The following is a 20,044-nucleotide window of genomic DNA, read 5'->3' as shown; positions in this document are numbered from 1 at the left end:
CTTGCTGTATATCAAATACACTTTCTATGGTTTATACAATTTGTTTTGCTTTCCTATAGCATTTTGTATGTTTTTGTTAAGACACTATCTCATTTCATTCTAATTCTTTGCTTTGGAGATACTCTTACCACCCCCAAATCCACTCACGCACCAAACTATGAGCTTTGCTAGGTAGGAGGTACCTTATTTATTCATCACTCCAGAACTTGGCTGAGTGCTGAGCATGTAACAGATAAGATTGAACTGATGCCCATAACAAATCAGATGCCCAAAGAGTTTATTGAATAAGTGACTTCTAAGCTATTTATTGAAGCAAATTCTCCAAAGAAATCTCATAAGTAATGCTTCTCAGAATTACTATTATGTGCCAATAGCAATAAAGCTACTCTTGGGGTTTTATAACTTACCACATGCCAGCTGTAAGATCTGAAGAAAGTCTCTTCACCTCTCTGGGCCTTGGTTTCTTCTAAACATAGCCGAGAAAAGGTTTATAATGACTGGTTCCTTGCTGTCTGTAGCATGTATGAATTTCCATATGTTAATTCAGATAGAAAAGTGTTCCTGGATGAGCCAAAGCTAATGAAGGCCATTGAGGCAGGTACACCTGTATGGGAAAGGAAGATTGTGTGGCGAACACTTTGGGTGCCAATGCCTGGGGCCAGAGGGGTTGGTGCTATAAAGTGCCTTCGACTGAGTGTAGACACATGGGCCAGATCTGGGCTCTGTTCAGACAGGCATTGAAATGATGAGCAAGAATTATTTTTATAATAATAATGAAGTAATCCATAGTCAGTCCATCAGCGGGCACGGTTGATCCTCTCACCAAAATATCTCTGATATTTCGTGGGTCTGAGCACCCACAAAAATTGCACCCATGGCGGCGGAGTTGGCCCAGTGGTTAGGGCGTCTGTCTACCACATGGGAGGTCTGCAGTTCAAACCCCAGGCCTCCTTGACTCGTGTGAAGCTGGCCCATGCACAGTGCTGATGTGCACAAGGAGACCCTGCCACGCAGGGGTGTCCCCCGCATAGGGGAGCCCCACACGCAAGGAGTGCACCCCGTAAGGAGAGGCGCCCAGCACGAAAGAAAGTGCAGCCTGCCCAGGAATGGCGCTGCACACACGGAGAGCTGACACAACAAGATGACGCAACAAAGAGAAACACAGATTCCCATGCTGCTGACAACAACAGAAGCGGACAAAGAAGACACAGCAAATAGACACAGAGAACCTACAACTGGGGCAGGGGGGTGGGGAGGGGAGAGAAATAAATAAATAAATCTTTAAAAAAAAATTGCACCCAGCCCTTGGCAGGCTCTCACAAGACACATGGCACTGCCCGGCTAGGATGTGCATGTTTGAAGGTATGCGTAGAACAACTCCCTCTCCCCCACTCCCAGAAATCTCTAAAGGAAGGGAACTTTGTGGGGGTTCTGAGGTCCTGCTCAGTTGGAAGGAACCCCAAGCCAGTGGGTTTTGTGTGTTCCTATCAACAACACTTGTTCATCTTCATTAAGGCCCTTTATTCTCAGTGGTAAATAAAATTGTGTTTGGATTTAACATGAGTCTTAACATTTACATTTTGGTCAGTCTTGCATCTGCTAATGGGCTCAGCACACTCTTCTAAAGTTGGCTCTGCTAGAGGCAGAAGGCCTTTGTGAAACAATATGACTTAGTTCTGGGGAAAAATGCATGAACAGAATCATCTCTCACAACTTGTTTTTTGTCCCTTTTTCAGACATTAACTGGCATTGTAACTGGATTTTGTCTAGGTTCTTGACTATGCTGCAGAAATGAATTTCAAGAGCACGTCAGGTTAGTTAGGCTAGTAATTTTATTAAGGTAGGGAGGGAAGAGAAATGGGAGAAGATAACCGACCTTAGGTCTCAGGTAGAGAGGAAGGGGCTGAAAAGTGATAAAGCGGCTGATTTACAGACTACAATTCCCCATTATAGATTATAAATCCCTGGGTTTACTTGCATATTGATCCAGGCAGGGATGGAAAATGCCAGAATAGGGGTCCAAAGGCAAGAGAGAGCAAGACAGCCTTCACACTTTTTTTTCTTTAAGATTTATTAATTTTTTATTTATTTCTCTCCCCTTCTCACCTCCCCCTCCCTCCCGTTGTCTGCTCTGTGTCCATTCACTATGTGTTCTTCTGTGTCCACTTGCATTCTTTGTCAGTGGCACCAGGAATCTGGGTCTCTTTTTTGTTGTATCATCTTGCTGTGTCAGCATTCTGTGTGTGCAGCACCACTCCTGGGTAGGTTGCACTTCTTTCATGTGGGGCGGTTCTCCTTACGGGGTGCATTCCTTGCGTGCAGGGCTTCCCTGTGTGGGGGACACCTCTGAGTGGCACGGCACTCCTTGCATGCATCAGCACTTGGTGTGGGCCAGTTCACCACACAGGTCAGGAGGCCCAGGGTTTGAACCCTGGATCTCCCATGTGGTAGGTGGATGCTTTATCAGTTGAGCCAAATCTGCTTTCCTGAATGCTTTCTTGAATGATTTTCTTATGTTTGAAACATCCTACATTCCTGGGACAAACCTCACTTGGTCATGGTCTATAATCTTTCTACTATACTGTTGGATTTGATTTGCTAGTATTTTGTTAAGTGTTTTTACACCACATTTCATAAGGGAAATTGGTCTGCAATTTTCTTGTGAGGTCTTTATCTGACTTTGGCATTAGAATAATGCTAGACTCATAGAATGAATTACGAAGTATTCCCTCCTCTTGAATTCTTTGGAATAGTTTTATAAGAATGGATGTTAATTTTTCTTTAGATGATTGGTGGTAAATTTTTTTAATTGGCAGAAGAATTCCAATTCCAGCTATTTGGAGGGATAGATATGGCAATTGAAAACATTGTCACAACACCAAGAAGTGCTAGAGACAATGTTAAAAGCCTAACTAAACTAGAAAAAAAGGAAGGTATCAACTTTGTGGATACCCATAATATGACCCAGCAAGTCCCATTCTAGGCATATATTAATAACAAAAATGTCGGGTGGAATTCACCAGTGAAGCCACCTGGTCCTGGACTTTCCTTTGGTGGAAGGTTTTTTTGTTGTTGTTGTTTTTATTCCCCCCATGCGACTTGCTTGTTGTCTGCTCTCTGTATCCGTTCACTGCATGCTCTTCTGTGTTTTTTGCTTGTTTCCCTTTTTTGTTGCATCACCTTGCTGAGTGGGCTTTCCATGGCACTTGCAGGTTGGTGGCATTCCACAGCACTTGTGGGCCGGGTGGCCCTCCGTGGCACTTGCAAGCTGGTGGCACTCCATGGCACCCAGGCCAGCAGCGCTCTGTGGTGCCTGGGCTGGTGGCTCTCTGCCGCATGCAAGTGAGCCTGCCTTCACAAGGAGGCCCCGGGATGTGAACCCAGGGCCTCCCATATGGTAGACTGGAGCCCAGCTGATTGAGCCAAAGCTGCTTCCCAGAAGGTTTTGTTTGTTTTTTGTTTTTTTTTTATTGATTCAATCCCTGTACTTGTTATAGGTCTGTTGAGGTTTTCCATTTCTTCTTGAGTCAGTTTAGGTAATTTGCGTGTTCCTAGAAATTCTTCCATTTCATGCAGATTATCTGGTTTGTTGGTATATAATTGTTCATAGTATTACCTTATAATCCTTTTATTTCTGTAAGATCAGTAGTAATGTCATCATTCATTCTTATTTAATCTGGCTTCATTGCCAATACTCCACTGAGACTGCTCTTGTCTTGCTCTCCATAATGTAGTACTTAATTGACAAAATTTTGGCTTCATTTTACTTGATTTGAAGCATTTGAAAGAGTTGACAACTTCCCAATTCTTAAAATACTCCCTTTTCTTTGCTTCCATTATGGTACACTCTCCTAATTTTCCTTCTTCTTCAGTTGGCTAAACCTTTTCCAACAAACCATTGGTAATCTCTGCCTTCTACTGTGTTCTCTTCTTGAGCTCACCCTTTACTGGGTGATCTTATTCTATTGCATAGCATTAATTACTATCTGTAGATTTAAGACAGCTAAAATTTGCCTTCAACCTAGTGTCATCTGAGTTCCAAATTCAAATATGCAACTACTAACCCAACCTGTCCATTATTTGCCATAAACTCATACTATGTCTGAAACTGATTTCTAAATTCCTGCAAATATTATCACCCAACCTGTTCCTTCCCCTGCTTTAACTATCTCTATTAATGGCACCATCATCCATGCAATTACGCAAGACCATAGGCTAGAAAGCACCCTTAATAACTCCTTTTCCCTTACTCTCCATAGCCAAACCGTCTGCTTCTCTCCATCTCCACCATCATCACTTTTACTTTGATTACCACAATAACTTCCCCACTGCTTTTCTCCCAATTTACCCTAGTCTAATCCATTCTCTACACAGTGGCCAGGATGAGCTCATAAAACATAAACAAAATCATATTTCACCCTTTCCTGTAACTCTTCAGTGATGCTCCATTGCCCTCAGAGTAAAATTTCAACTCTGAGTGACCTGCACATCTTGTGATCTCCCATCTGCCTTTCTCCTCAGCTTGGGCCACTTTCACTTTCCTCCAGACCACCTTATCAGAGTTTTCTTTGTTAAGTCTACAGAGCCCCTTCCTGTTTTTGAACCTGCTGCTCTCTGTCTCTGAACATTCCACCCCCATCCCACTCTTTGAATGGCTGGTTCTTCCTCTCCCTTCATGTTTCAACTCAGACGTTACTGCTTCACCAAATGCTGCCCCCCAACCTCACTATCCTCCCAATCGCTGTTTCCTTCATTGTACATGGCCCATATCTGTCTGTGTCATATGGGATTAGGGCCTACTGTAATCCAGCTTGGTTTTATCTTAACTAATCACATCAAGGATCCTCTTTTCAAATAGGAACACATTCATGGGATAGAACTTGAAAATTATCTTTGCAGAGAAATACAATTCAACCCATAGCAGTTCCTCACTGTAATTCTGTATCATAGCACTCAAATGATTCCCTTTGCAGCATTTTTTCAAATCTTTGATGGTCTTGTTTCTGTAAAGTGTAGGATTCATGGTGGCAGGAGTTCTATCTATTTTGCTTATCACTGCAACAAAGTGTCTAGAACAAAGACGCACTTAAATATTTGTTGAATTAAAACAAATGGGGAAGCAGATTTGGCTCAACTGATAGAGCGTCCACCTACATATGGGAGGTCCAGTGTTCAAAGCCAGGGCCTTCTGACCCGTGTGATGAGCTGGCCCAAGTGCAGTGCTGATGCGCTCAAGAAGTGCCATGCCACACAGGGGTGTCCCCCACATAGAGGAGCCCCATGTGCAAGGAGTGTGTCCTGCAAGGAGAGCCACCCCGTGCAAAAAAAGCGCAACCTGCCCAGGAGTGGTGCTGCACACATGGAGAGCTGATGCAGCAAGATGATGCAACAAAAAGAGATAGAAATTCCCAGTGCCACTGACAAGACTGCAAGTGGACACAGAAGAACACACAGTGAATGGACAGAGAAAGCAGACAATGGAGGAGAAGGGGAGAGAAATAAATAAAATCAATCTTTAAAAAAATACAGAAAAATAAAACCTTTATGGTTTAAGGATCACATGAAATTTGACAAAGGGATCAACGTGGGTAAAAAACCTGAGGCATGAATCAGGGTGTGTAAAAGCACCTAACCTGGTACCAGGTACATTGTAGTCTTCAATGCACTACCAAAGTGCCCCAGGCTGGCCTGAAGATTTCAGGGACTGGAAATGCATTATCTTTTTCTCCTAGGAAGAAAAGGACAAGGGATGAGAGAGCAAAAGAACTATGGAAGTGCTCCCAACCACACTTGAAAGGATTTATCCTCCTTTAGTTTCCTCCTTACCCTCTTTGCAACATGTCTATTTTTAAAGAGCTGGAAGAGCAAAGACAAGATTGATAGTTTCAGAGATCCAACCCTTCTTCATCCCCTGAGCTTCCTCCTCCCTTGTTTCCTTTCAATTGCTCAGATCAGCCACCTGTTCAGAGATGTCTGCATCTGCCCAGCCTCCTCCTCTCTACCTCTCCCCACCACCAGTGAGCTGCATGGTGCCCCAGGCCAGGCCAGGCTGTGTTCCTGCCCCCAGGACAGTTTTGAAACCAGAAGCTATCACTGCCTGTTTGTTTGTACCAAGGTATCTCATATGCCAATAGAGCATGAATAAGAAACAGGTATCTGAAAACAAAGCAGCCAGGTCCTGCCAGCACCCACCGCTGCCAGCAGCCATCTGTAACCTTGAGCAGCCTGCCTCCAAGAGAGACAGCAGGGTGCAGGGGACAGGACACTGGAATAGGAGGCAGAACTCACATTGGCTCAGCTCAGTACGCAGGGATCAAGGCCCATGCCAGGAACTGCATCTGGGTTCCAGCCCTGGCTCTGCCACTAAGCCAGGTGACTTGGGTAAGTCCCGTAACTCTTCTGAGCATCATTTTCCTCATCTGTTAAGTGGGTGCAATGATCATTTCAAACGGCTATTTAGGATTTAAATATTTTTATAAAGCTCATTTCCACAATGGTTTCATTTCATTTCACTTTTTCAGTTGTTCAGCAAGTATTTACTGAGTGCCTACCCTGTGCCAGGCACCACACTAACTATTGCAGATAGAGTGCTCAAAAGAAATAAGGGAAGAGTAGTTGTGGCTCAAGCAGTTGAGCTCTCACCTCCTACATGGGAGGTCCTGGTTCCCAGTGCCTCCTAAAGAAGACAAGCAGACAATGAGTGAAAACAAACAAGCAGGGAAGTGGCTGTAGCTCAATCAGCTGGGCTCCCGTCTACCATATGGGAGGCCCTGGCTTCGTGTCCCGGGGCCTCTTGTGAAGGCAGGCTTGCCCACATGCCGTGGAGTGTCACCTAGCCCGCAAGTGCCACAGGGTGCCACCCAGCCCACAAGTGCCATGGAGAGCTGACTCAGCAAGGTGATGCAACAAAAAGGGAGACAAGCAAAAATGCAGAAGAGCACACAGTGAACGGACACAGAGAGCAGACACAGCAAGCAAGCCGTAAGGGGGGAAGGGGAAATAAATAAAATAAATACAGACACAGAGGAATGAACAGCAAATGGACACAGAGAGCAGACAGCAAGCAAACAGCAAGGCGGGGGGATAATAAAAAAACAAACAAGCAGGGAGTTGAAAGTCCACCTCCAACATAGGAGTTCCTGGGTTTGGTTCCCAGTGCCTCCCAAAAGAAAAAAACAAAAACAAAACAGACAACAAGCAGACAATGAGCAAAAAAAAACAACAACCAATGAACAATGAGCAAAAATGAGCAGACAGGTGAGGGAGCCATCTCAGGGCAGGAAATAAAGAAGAGATGGGTATTGACCTACATGGATCATGCATTGTAGTTGGGGAGACAGACATTAATCAAGTGATCAATAACAAAATGTAAAACTGAGTCTTGATAAGTGCTACAAACTCTGGAAAGGATGGGAATTCATGGAATTTGATCTTGAGGCTCCCATGAGGAAATTATGCTTTCGCTGACACCTGAAGAAGTAGAGTGTTAACTGAATATGGGAGGGAAGAATGTTCTGGGAAAAGGGAACAGCTTGGACAAAACCATGGATCCAGAGAAAACCCAGTGACCACAGGAATCCAGTGTTTCTGGAGGATGCAGAGTGGATGTCTGGGCAGGTAAATGAAGTAGGAGAAGCTGGCAGGAACAAGATTTGTGGGTCCTTATTGGCCAAAATAAATAAGAGTTGTGTCCTTATCCAGAGAACTATGGGGAGCCATTTACAGGTTCAACCAGGTACTTTAAGATCAGATTTGATTCTTTGAAAGGTTTGTTCTGGCTGCTGGAGAACAGATGGAAGGGAGGACCATCTAGGAGGCCATTGCAATTGTCCAGGTGGGAGACGAGGAGGATTTGGTAAAGATGGAGGATGTGGACCTGGAGAGCATCCACAGCTGGCTGCAAGTGAGATGGATAGGGTTGCCCCTCAGCAGGGTTGGACAGGATCACCACCTCCATCTAGAGTTAAGAGAAGCAAGCCTCAGAAAGGGTAAGTGGCCCTACAAATAGCAAATGATGGGACCAGGACTCACATCGAGCCTTCCAATTCAGAGGTTTGATCTGCAGGGGACCAGTTTTGGACAGCATTATTTAGGTGAGTGCTGAGCAGTTCTGAGTGAAATCCAATCCCTGAGGCCAGGGTTGGCCTTTTCCCAGATATCTGTGCAGCAAAAGACGATGAGGGCAGCCTTCAGGCTGACCAACTCTCTCTTCAGCAAATGCTGAGGCCTCAGCCAAAGTCCAAAGGGGCCAGCAACATCCAAGAGACGGCCCAAGCTCCAGGGCCAGCTGGAGGAAGGATCTGGAAGAGGTGAAGAGCACACATTTGGCAACACACAGACTTGGGTACAAATCCTGTCATTGCCAACCTTCTAGCACTGTACCCTAAGATCCTGTTACTGGTTTCCTGGCATCTGACTGGAAATAGGTAGCGTTATATCAAGAGGTTTGAGCCATTGTAACTCGAGCTGGGTACACTGAGATTGTTTGTGTCCCTTTCATCAGAGATTTGGATGCTCCTCTCTCTCTCTCTAAAGATGTCCTTCAGTGGGTCAGACCCTTGTGGGGGTGGTGAGCATCGGGAACAAAAGAGAACATTCTTCCCTGCAGTGGAGTATCAAGGCAAAGGCAATGGACATGGTCCTCACAGTGGGGAGAAGTATTTTATCACTGATGTTCACTGGTTTTAAATTCTCCAGAAGAAACACACTCCTCATTGCCCAGAGTGGATGACTCCCACTGCCCCTGCCCCTTGGTACAGAACCACCTTCCTCCTACCTTTTCTCCAGCTATGCCAAATGTCAAGGCCCCCTCTCCCACCTACCACTATCTCCAAGGATGACAAGGGCAGCTTGTCTTAACTCTTTTGGGCAGTAAGGTGGTAGTATCATTTGTTCATTTATTTTTATTAAACAAATATTTATGAAACTCTGCTTTGTATCAGGATTAGCATTAGATACTGTAAATACAGATATGAGTTAGACATGAAACCACCCTTGAGAGAGGCTCATTCATTCATTCCCTCATTCCCTCACTCCTTTAATGTTATATTAGTTGAGTGCTACTCTATGCCAGGCTTTGCGCTGGGCTTGGGGCACTGTGGCATCTCGCTCAGGTTATCTAACTGGGGGGGGAGTGGCCAGGCTGCCTTGAAGAGATGATGCTTTAGCTCTCCTTTTGAGGGCAGGTAGAAGATAGCTAGATGTAGAAGGGGAAGGACATCTTCTAGACAAAAGGATCAACATGGGTTAAACACCCTACTTGATGTCCTGGGAACCACAAATAGTTCTATGAGGCTGGAATAAAGGACCCATGATGGGGACTTGGCCAGAGAGAGATCAAGGGCAGATCAGAAATGGCCTTGGATGCTAAGCCACATAGTGAAAACTTTTTACTAAAAGCTATGAAGCTAAAGGGAGCTGTGGAAGGGTTTTAGGCTGGGTTGAAAAAAGGAGCTACATATGGGGACAACCATCATCAGATATTACAAGTATCTGACCACAGCACTGGTGAACTAATTGGAAATATGTAAAACTAGAGACAGGGAGGCCAGGTAGGAAGCTGTTAGGAGTCTGAAACTAAGGCAGGGGTGGAGAGGAGGGATGTTACTAAAAGGCATTAGGAAGGTGAAATTTACAAGATGTGGCAATTCAGTCAGTGGTTGACAGAAAATGCTAAGTAACAAACTATTCCAAGGTCGGTGGCTTAAAACAACCATCATTTATACTCACAGATGTGTAGCTCAGCTGAGAGTTGACTGACCTTGGCTGGGCGCTGCTGGGTAGCGCTGCTGGGCTCGGCTGGACTTTCTTCTGCACCTGGGGTTGGCTGATCTCCGCTGTGCTCAACCAGGGTGGAGTGACTCTGCTCTGCATGTCTCTTATCTCCTCCTGGGACCACTGGGCCAACCTGGGCATGTTCTTTTCATGATGATGGGAGCAGAGGCACAAGAGAATAAACCCAATCAGTCTTTAGTTACGTCACACCTGGCAACATTCCATTGCTTTAGTCAGGTGGCTGAATCCAAAACGAAGGGGTTGGAACTGTACCCCACCTTTTTAGTCACATGGCAAAGAGCACGGATACAGGGAAGTGTGAAGAATTGGGGCCATTCATGCAATTTCCTGCACAAGATGAGGGAAAGGTAGAGAGGGGTAAAGTGGGGAAGGGAGTTAATATGATTGGCTGTTTTGGTTTGGTTTTGATTTTCTGGTTTTTGTCAATGTGGTAGATGTTAGCCCAACTGCCTTCAAGTCATGGGCCTGTTTCCCATACTCAGCTGTGTCCAACCCTTCAGGAATTAAGCATGAGACGGGCCTTCTCTTAGATGCAGCACCTATGAAGCCTGGCTCCCCTGCTTAGGATTTTCTGGGGAAAGAACCAACCCCTCCCTACCCCTTTACCCCACCCAGCGCTTCCCGGATCTCTCTGCCCCCTTGCCCTGGGGTCCCCCAGCTTGCTTCACTGGAGAGCTAGCTTTCCCTCCTCACTCAGACTGTTGATTACACATTCCGGAGATCTGTTTTCCTCTGTGTGGGCAGAACCAGAGGCATAACTGCTTTCAATCCTGCAAACAGATGGGTGGGTGGGAAAAGAGGTGCGCCCTCGGGGGTGGGAGCAATCTACCGTTCTGATCTGAGGCCAGTCTTCTGCTCTCACACACTTCCTCCTCTCTTGCTGCCTGTAATGGTTAAGTTCCTGCGTGCACTTGGCCAGGTGATGGTGTCCAGTTGTTTGGTCAAGCAAGCACTGGCCTGATTGTTACTGTGAGAGTGTTTTGTAGAGGAGTGAAGTCATTAGTCAGTTGATTGCACCTATGGCTGATTACACCTACAATCAACGGAGATGCCTTCCCCTATGAGAGGAGTTCCTCATCCAATCAGTTGGAGGCCTTAAAGTCAGAGCTGAGGATATTAGCAGTCAGAAAGAATTTCTATTTCTACTTCAGCCAGATTCTCCTGGAGAATTCAATGTCACCTTTATCAGAATTTCCAACTTGCTGCTTCTCCTGGGGAATTCAACTTCATCAAGTTGCTAACTTGTAGTGTACCAAATTCGGACATGCCAATCCCCGTGGTCATGTGGCCAATTCCTATAATCTACTAATAATTACATATAAAATATATATACTATCAGTTCTGCTTCTCTGAAGAGCCCTAACTAATATAGTGTCCTTTCAAGCCATCTAGCCCAACTTCTCCATGCGCAGAGTCAATGGCAAAGGAGATTTCATCACCCCGGAGGGCAACCCTGAAGGAATGAAGCTGAAATGGGCCTGTGTCCTGGCTGGTCCAACTGGGTGACTTGGAGAAAGTCACCTCTCCTTTCTGGATCTGTTTTCACAACTATAAAACAGGAAAATTGGTCTAGGGGACAGTTAACGTTTATTTTAACAGATATCTTTAATGTGTTTTCTAAGTGCCATGCTTAAGAGCTTCGCAAATAATAACTCATTTAATTCTCATTACAACAATTCAAGTCATTCCCATTTTACAACAGGGAGACTGAGGCACAGAGAGGTTATGTAATTTCCCCACGAACGCACAGTCAGTGAATGACAGAGCCAGGGTTTAAATCCAGGCAGGGCAGTCCATACCAGCGTCCGCACCTAACCACCATATTATGCTGCCCCTTGCTTTCCTGTCCTCTCCAAATTTTTAGGAGTCCAGCAGCCTGGCGTCTAGGAGTCACACCTGTCCCACATCCTTCCTTAGTCCCTTCTGAATAAGGAAATCTTGAAGTCTTCGAGCAGAGGCAGCTCTTTGGAAAATACCTCCAAGTTAGCAGCCTTCTCTACCCACCCATTTCATGCCTCAGGTCCTTCGGTCTCCTTCCTGTCCCCTCTCATTTCTTCTTCGTGGCCTTGTAGACACTCAGCCAGGCTGACCTTGATTCCCAGCACATTTTGATGCTCAAATGCAAACTCTGGCCTTGGGGTGGCTGAATAAAAAGGATGACCGGTGGAACCAGGGACTAGTTTCCTAGGGCCACTATACCAAAATACCACAAACTGCATGGCTTAAAAGAACAGAAATTTATTGTACCACAATTCTGGAGGTTTGAAGTCCAAAATCAAAGTGTCAGAAGGGCCATGCTCCCTCTGAAGTCTATAGAGAAGAATCTGTTCCCCACCTCTGGTGGTGGCCGGCAATCCTTGGCGTTCCTTGGGTTGTGCTTTAACTCGTTCTCAGCCTCTGCTGCCACATGACCGTCTTCTCTCTCTGCGTGTGTCTGTGTCTCCTCTACACCTCTTGTAAGAACCAGCCATATTCTACCCTCCTCCTAGAAGCCCTCATTCCCTTCTGTAACAACCCTATTTCCAAATAAGACCACATTCTGAGGTTCTGGGGATTAAGACTTCAATATATCTTTTTGGGAGACACAATTCAACTGTAACAATATGGAACCTGAGTGTGGACTCCACTGGGGAAAGAGATCTTGAACTTCCCTGGGACTTTGAATCTCAAGCCCCAGTTCCTTATGTATAGGAACCTAGCACTTTCTGAGCTAAAAAGCAGATCATAGCCACTCTAGGTGGCATAAGGCAGCACGGCATTACTGCATGGCACCAGACTTTGGAGTTGGGGGAACTGAGTTTAAATCCCAGCTCTGCCAATTCTTGGCTATGACTACAGGCCAATCATTTTACCTCTCTGTCCTCTACCCTCCTGTAAAGCAGGACTGATTACCTATGTCAGTGAGTGATCTTGGGAAGTGGATTTGGCTCAACTGATAGAGTGTCTGCCTACCACATGGGAGGTTCAGTGTTCAAACCCAGGGCCTGCTGACCCATGTGATGAGCTGGCCCATGTGCAGTGCTGATGCACGTAAGGAGTGCCAAGCCGTGCAGGGGTGTCCCCCACGTAGGGGGGCCCCACGCTCAAGGAGTGTACCCTGTAAAGAGGACCGCCCCATGTGAAAAAAGTGCAGCCTGCCCAGGAGTGGTGTCACACACACAGAGAGCTGACACACAGAGAGCTGACACATCAGCTTGATGCAACAAAAAGAGACACAGATTCCCATTGCCGCTGACAAGAATACAGGTGGATACAGAAGAACACACAGTGAATGGACACAGAGAGCAGACAACAGGTGGAGGGGGAGGGAAGAGAAAAAGAAGAAAAAAAGGGTGATCTTGAGGTTTAAATAAAATAATGTAAATGGAAAGGCTTTAGGGAATTGTTGAAAGGAACAAAAAGCCGGCTGGGGACCCTTGTGCCTCGTCCCACTTTGCCAAGCTTCTGGAAATCAATGTCTTGCTCATGACCTTTTTCTCTAAGCACTGGCCCCAGAGCTTGGCTCCTTATGGGCAACTCTAAGTATTGAACTGAACTGAACCTTGCCTGTAATCTTGGTTAGCCCTCAGTATGACAAGGGCAGCATTCCAGGTCCCAAGGCATAATTTCCTACTCAAGTCTCAGGCAGTGGTTTTGCTTTTCTCTTGAGGATGATCGCACACCCCTGCAGGCATCCAGATGTAATCCAGGAAAAACTCCCAAGCCTGGGAAGTTCGTTTGCCCCCTGGGTGGGCTCCCTTTCCCCCACCCCTCGATGCCCCAGTTCAGCAGTCTCCCCAGAGTCCTCCCCCCAGACCTTTCTCCAAAGATCTCTTGCTGGGGCTTCAGTAAGAATCCCGAAGGAGCCTGGTCAACACAGAGCTGGGGAAGAGCACCGGGTGTCAAGTGCACATTTAAGGAAGATCCTAAGGTGAATTTCTGGCTAAAGCCCCGTGTCATCTGATGTCTCAGCAGGAAGTTCTTGGACTCCATGTGACATCACTGCTCCCCTCTCACCTTTCTCACCCCACTAGATCTACCCTATTCCCATCCCACCCTCAAAGTTCCACTACTTAGCCAGAGGCCAGAAAAAGGGCACAGCATCTGGCCTAGATGCAGCTTGATGTGTGGAGAAGAAGGCTAGTGGAGAGATGGGGTTAGATAGACCTGGGTTTGAATTTTTACTCTTCCACTTGCTCTGTGGCCTTGGATGGATTGCATCACCTCTCTGAGCTCATTTTTGAAATGAGGGGCATAGCATCCACCACCCAGTGTTGTGGAGCAGAGTAAGTGAGAAGGCGCTTCTTCCAGGCATGTGGCATCTGGCACAGAGTGATAGCTATAAAAGGCTGACAAGGTCTAAAGGGAAGTTCACAAGCATTGGAATCTGACAGATGTGAGTTTGAATCCCTGCAATCTCCTCCTAACTGCGTGACTTTGGACAAGTCAGTCCACCTCTCTGAACCTCAGTGTCTCTATAAAACTGAGATAAAGCCCCTCTTCTTGGGATTGTTATAAAGATTAAATGAGATGTCTAAGTGCGTGGCCATTAGCTCCATCCTCTGCCTCTGGGGGATCGACCTTCTCAGCTCTGCACCCTTAAACTTTAGGCTCCAATTTTAGGTTTCTCATTCCCACCTGACCAATTTCTTGGCTTCTAGATATTCTACTTTCCTTGATCATGATAAGCTCTGACTTTCTGGACTGCCCAGCCTTGCACCCCCAAAGCCAGACCTCCAGTCTGTTATATCAGGGATGGGCACTTAAAAACCTAGAAGTTTTCCTGGCAGCTTTGGCAGGACCCAGGACAGCAGGTGATGGTTTGGGACTCTAAGGCTGGATGAGCATTGCCAAAGGCCTTGGCCAATAAACCACTATGACTTTGGCAATCAAAGCCCTCTTTTCAGCTGCACTGTGGCCTTTTGGAGGGAAACAGACTAACAGCTTATGTCACCTGGCTCAAAAACAGACTTGCCAGGAGGCCAGGAGACAGGAATGTGGCTCGCCTCTGGTCCCAGGGAGAGGGGCCTCAGGGCCCAGGCAGGCCCTGCCCAGCGCCAAATCTCCCAGAAGCAGACCTGTGCCCGCTGTGCCTGCCCGGCCTCCCTGCCGGCCCGTTCCCCAGGGACGGGTTGCTCTGCCTGCAGGCCTGTCATCACTGGCCAGGCCCTTTCCGCCAGGAATCAGCAGAGGCTGCTAAGTGGACTCCTGCTTCCTCAGTGCTCCAGAAGGGGGGAGGGGCGGGGCACAGGGGCCAGCCCCAGCAGCCCTGCGCATGGGGTGATTGTCATGGTTACACTCTGACAAAACAAATGGCTCTGCTTCCTGCAGGCCACCTAAACAGCCATCACAATGTGGGCATTGATCAAGCTGGCTGCCAGGGTGGCAGGCACGGGGCTTGGGCAGTGGGGACCGGCCCCGGGCGCCCCCTCCAGCAGCTCTGGGCGCAGGGAGGCAGCCTCTGTGCCAGTGGAGAGAGGGAGTGCCGGCTGAGACACATGTTGCTTCTGGGGCAAGGCAGGTCTGACCAGTTTCTGTGAGGATGAGGTCTGGGCGGCTGGGCTGTAGGGCATGCGTTTGTGAGGGTGTGAGGTGTGCTTGCGTGTGTACACATGGCACACTGGTGTGCCTCTGTGGTAGAGGTATGTGAGTGTGTCAGGGTGTGTGTGTGTGTACGTCGGTATGTGCGTGCAGGGAAGTAAGTATGTGTGAGACAGAGAATGTCCGAGGGCGTGTGTCACAGCGTGCAGAGCCTGGGCTTGGAGGGCTGTCCAGCATTTAGAAGTGAGGGGTGACACTGCCAAATGTCACTCAGGTCGCCTTCTCTCCCCCTCGCTTCCTCTCCCCCCACTCCCTCTCCCTCACTCTGTGTCTATTTCTCTGTCTGTTCTCCGTGTGTGGTTCTCTCTGCATCTCCCGGCCGTGTCTCTCCCTCTCTCCTCTCGTCTCTCCTCTCCACTCCTCCCTCTCTCACCCCCCCCCCATCCCTGCCACCTGTTTCCCTCATCTCCTGGCCCCCACCATCTCTCGTCTGTCCTCCAGGGCCCCTGGGCGGTCAGAAGCTCTGCAGGCTGCCCACCCCCGGCTGCCAGCCTCGCGCCCGCCGCCCTCCGGGTGCCGGGCGTGTGACTGTCCCCAAAGCCGCGGGCCGAGCGTGCGCCCTTCCCTGAACCCCGCATTCCTGGGCTCCTGCAAGGTAAGCGGGCTCCGGATGGAGAAGGGGCCGGCGGGCGGGAGACGGGCGGGCGGAGGATGGGGAGAGGGACACGGGCGCAGCGTGGCGTCTGGCTAACGCGCCAAGCCCCCCTGCGAGTCCCGTCATAACATCTCCCGCAGCAGCCCCGACAGTTCCTTCCCGACGCCCCCTCCACGGCGCAGGCAGCCGGAACCGGCCCCCGGCTCGCCTCCCGCAGAAAGCAACAGGCAGCTTCCTGCCTCTGGCCCTCCTCCCCTTTCCTTCTTTCTGTTTTTAAAAGAAGACTTAAGAGGAGGCAACGCTCTTGCCCTCTTCCTCTGCTGGAACACGTGTCTGACTTGGGGTTCACCTGTCCGTACCCAGCCAGATCTCGGGACCTGGGCGGAAGCACACAGAGCCCTGGAGGAACTGCGGTCCTCCTGTCCAGGGGTGGAGGGTACAAGGGGCTTGGAGGCGCGCTTGGTTAGTCGGGGGCGTGCGTGTGTGCACGCGTGCGTGTAGCGGCTGGGGCACGGGTCTGTAGGGGAATGTCCCTGGAGGGGCGGGATCCATGGGTAGTGGCGTATATGGAGTGAGCTACAGGAGTTGATCTAGGCGGTGATGAGGGGGTCCACTTGCTTGCACGCTTAGGGGCCCATATGTGGGATGCTGTGGCTGCTGGTGTGCAGGGGCATGAGCGTGTGCACACACCAGGGGGTTGTGGGCTGAACCTGACCCAGAGGAAGCTGGCGCGGATCCCCAGGGCCTGACTCCGGGGCTGCCGTGCCCTTGCCACCCAGCTTTGCTAGCATCTGCCTCCAGGGTCAGTGCTTTGGTCATTTCCGATCTAAGCTCCACCCAGTGATGGTCCAGGGGCTGAGGTGGGGCAGTCGCTGTGCCCGGATGGGTGGCCTGCCGCTCCCAGGGCTCTTCTGACTCAAGATGGGCTGAGGCTGCTGGCCTGGGGCTGGCTCGGGTTCCTAGTGGAGAAACTCAGGGGAGTGTGGACTTGCACAACTTGGTGTTAAGACAGACCCCATGTGTGGCCCAGATGACACCCTCAGAAAGTACTTCAGCCACTGGTCATGGGTTTGCTGCCCCATGGAATGGGCTACCGGCAAAGTTGTCCTGCCTGGGGGGAGGAAGGAGGAGACCAGGAGCCCCACCCAGGGTGATGACACAGGCGTGCCGTTCGGAGGGGTTGGGAAGCCCACTCAGCAACCCCCCTGCTCCCCACCCCTGCAGCTACACTGGCCCCCCTGGGCCACGAGGGATGGAGGCAGTGTCCCTGGCCCTGCTCTGCATCTCCACGTCTCCTTCAGAGCAGAGCACGCGCTTACCAGGCAAAGGAGGCTGATGAGTTTGTGCAGGAGACCAGCTCTGCAGTGGTGGAAAAGAGAAAGTCCCCAGGAAGTGGGGGCAGTGGGAGAAGCACCCAGGGGTCCAGGTCAGCTGCTCCTCAGGAACCCTGGCCTCAGGTTGTGTCAGGTTCAAGTTGCTCTCTATGCAGGGTGTTTTGGTCTCCCTCAGTACCTCCTGGCCAATTCCCTCTAACTATACAACTGTGGGTAACCAATGGCCAAGCTGTGCAGACAGGTTTCTCCTGTCTCATGGGGTCCTCACTCCAGCCAGACTGGGAAGGGGGCTTGGGCAATGCAAAGCAGGTGGTCATCATAAATAACAAGTCAGTGGACATCCCTGGGGGCTTTAGGGATGGTCCAGTGGGGCCAGTGGACAAAGTATGCCTCCAGGGCAGCAGGTGTAACTCAAGTGGTTGAGCATTTGCTTCCCATGTATGAGGTCCTGGGTTTGATCTCTTGTACCTCATTTAAAAAAAAAGGTTGCCTCCAGGTCACCAGAGATGCATAAATCCCTTCATCCTGTAAACCCCTTTAAGTTACCATGACTACTAGCCTCTCCCATGTGAAAACCCAGCTGTGCACCTTCCCCTACCCCGTGTCCTCCTGGGTCTCTCACCCAGCCACATACAAACACATATGAAATCCCCTTGGGGAGATTGGGAAACTTGGGATCAGGGTACTCAGCATGGGATTAAGAAGGCTTCCTGAAGGAGGTGACGTTAGAGTGATGTTAGGGTGAGGCCGAGGAGGAAGCAATGGATATGCACAGGGATGGACAAAGAGAGCAATGAAGGTGTTTCACTCATGGCCAGGGGTATGAGTACAAGAGGAATTGGCGGGGGTGGGCAGTAAATCTTGGTTGACTGGTGTTGTCAGCCAGTTTTTTTTTGTTGTTTTTTTTTTTAAAAGATTTATTTATTTATTTATTTAATTCCCCCCCTCCCCCGGTTGTCTGTTCTCTGGGTCTATTTACTGCGTCTTGTCTTGTTTCTTTGTCCTGTTGTCGTAAGCGGCATGGGAAGTGTGGGCGGCGCCATTCCTGGGCAGGCTGCACTTTCTTTCGCGCTGGGCGGCTCTCCTTACCGGGCGCACTCCTTGCGCGTGGAGCTCCCCTACGCGGGGTCACCCCTGTGTGGCGCGGCACTCCTTGCGTGCATCAGCGCTGCGCATGGGCCAGCTCCACACGGGTCAAGGAGGCCCGGGGTTTGAACTGCGGACCTTCCATGTGGTAGACAGATGCCCTAACCACTGGGCCAAGTCCGTTTCCCATCAGCCAGTTTTAATGAACTGAAAAGCTAAGGTGGAAATAGGGAAAGGGATGACATTTCATGCAGTCAGTCAACAAATGTTTCCTGGGTGCCCACTTTCTCTGTGCTGAGTATTGGGGTCTCTGTCCTCAAGGGGCTTGTGTTCTCAACTAGGAAGACACAGTCATCAGTTTCCCAAGTTCACATCAAGTAGGACCCATGAGAAGAACTCTTGGGCTACAGGTGTTTTTAAGCTAGCCAAGAGGAGAATGCCAAGGGGGCTTATATGTGTCAGAGACACAGAGGCAAGGGCCAGGCTGGAGATTCACATCTGTGAGTCGTCTGCTCATGCATGGAGCTGGGGAAAGGGTCAGCCACTTTGCGAGAGAGCAGAGTCAGCAGAAGAGAAAGACTGAGAATGAATCTTGAGGAACTCTCACCTCCAGTGCTCAGTGCAGGAGGAAGAGCAAGGCCGGGATTAGGGTGAGGCCAGCAAGGCACCTGGGACACAGTATTTAAGAATGCATGGCACTCTTAGGGTCATACATTTGTTGTGGGGTCTCTTTTGCCTCACCCTAGTCTGGGCCCTGAGGATGAACCTGTAAAAGGGACAGAGAGGAGGTAGCAGAGAGGAGGAACCAATAGTAACTGGTGTGTGTGTGTGCCTCCCTGCCTTGCCTGGTCCCCATCCCAGGAACCTTGACCATGGTGTTTTATTTTTCCATTAGTCAGGGTTTTCCAGGGAAACAGAACTAAGAGGATGTATATAATATATTTATATATGTAAATGTTATGAGATTTATTCAAGGAATTGGCTCAAGTGGCCCTGGGGATTGGCGAATCCAAATTCCATAGGGCAGTCCACTAGCTGGGAACTCCAAGGAAGGTTTTGATGAGTTTCCAAGGAGAAGATGGCTGGCTGAAGTTGAGATAGAAGTTCTTCCTTCTGATTGCTGAAATCATCAGTTCTCCCTTTAAGGCCTTCAACTGATTGGATGAAACTTCCCTCATTGCTGAAGGCAGTCTTTGTTGATGATTGATGTAATCAGTCATAGATGCAATCAACCAACTAAGGATTTAATTCCATGAAATGTCCTCACAGTAACAGTCAGGCCAGTGCTTGCCTGACCGAGCAACTCGACACCATAACCTAGCCAAGTGGACACATGAACTTAACCATGATAATTCCTCAGATGATGAAACTGAGTCTCAGAGAGCTCAAAGAGCTAGATTTGAGGTCACATAGCAAATGAAGTTAGAGAAACTGGCAGGTATCTCAGGTATTTCCTGAGCTTGTGCTACATGCTGGTACCATGGGGGAAATGGAGACGAGAAGGGCCTTTGCACCATCTTTTAAAAAGGAGACTTGAACCAGTCCCTGGATGGTGATTAGTGAAACAGAATGCAGCTGTGTGAAGCTGTATCCTGAGGGGCTCAGAGGAGGGAGTGATCACATCCAGACCTACCAAGATCAGGAAAGGCTTTGT

At 48.8% G+C, this 20,044-nt stretch overlaps 1 protein-coding gene across 2 annotated transcripts in view; it reads left to right on the top strand.

The window, feature by feature from the left end:
- The first annotated feature begins 15,094 nt into the window (after window positions 1-15,094).
- Window positions 15,095-20,044, top strand: part of VWA5B1 (von Willebrand factor A domain containing 5B1) — a 72,566-nt gene continuing 67,616 nt past the window's right edge. The window contains exons 1-2 of one of the 2 annotated variants that reach the window (XM_058304242.2): window positions 15,095-15,295; window positions 15,817-15,970. The gene's annotated coding sequence lies outside the window, so the exon portion shown is untranslated. Of the gene's footprint in view, window positions 15,296-15,816; window positions 15,971-20,044 lie in introns of those variants that run through there. The other variant, XM_058304244.2, reaches the window with a different exon arrangement.

This window comes from Dasypus novemcinctus, chromosome 9, assembly GCF_030445035.2.
Source record: "Dasypus novemcinctus isolate mDasNov1 chromosome 9, mDasNov1.1.hap2, whole genome shotgun sequence".
NCBI classification, from domain to species: domain Eukaryota; kingdom Metazoa; phylum Chordata; class Mammalia; order Cingulata; family Dasypodidae; genus Dasypus; species Dasypus novemcinctus.
Note: the sequence above shows the minus strand (reverse complement) of the source record. Positions and strands in the feature narration are given on the sequence as shown.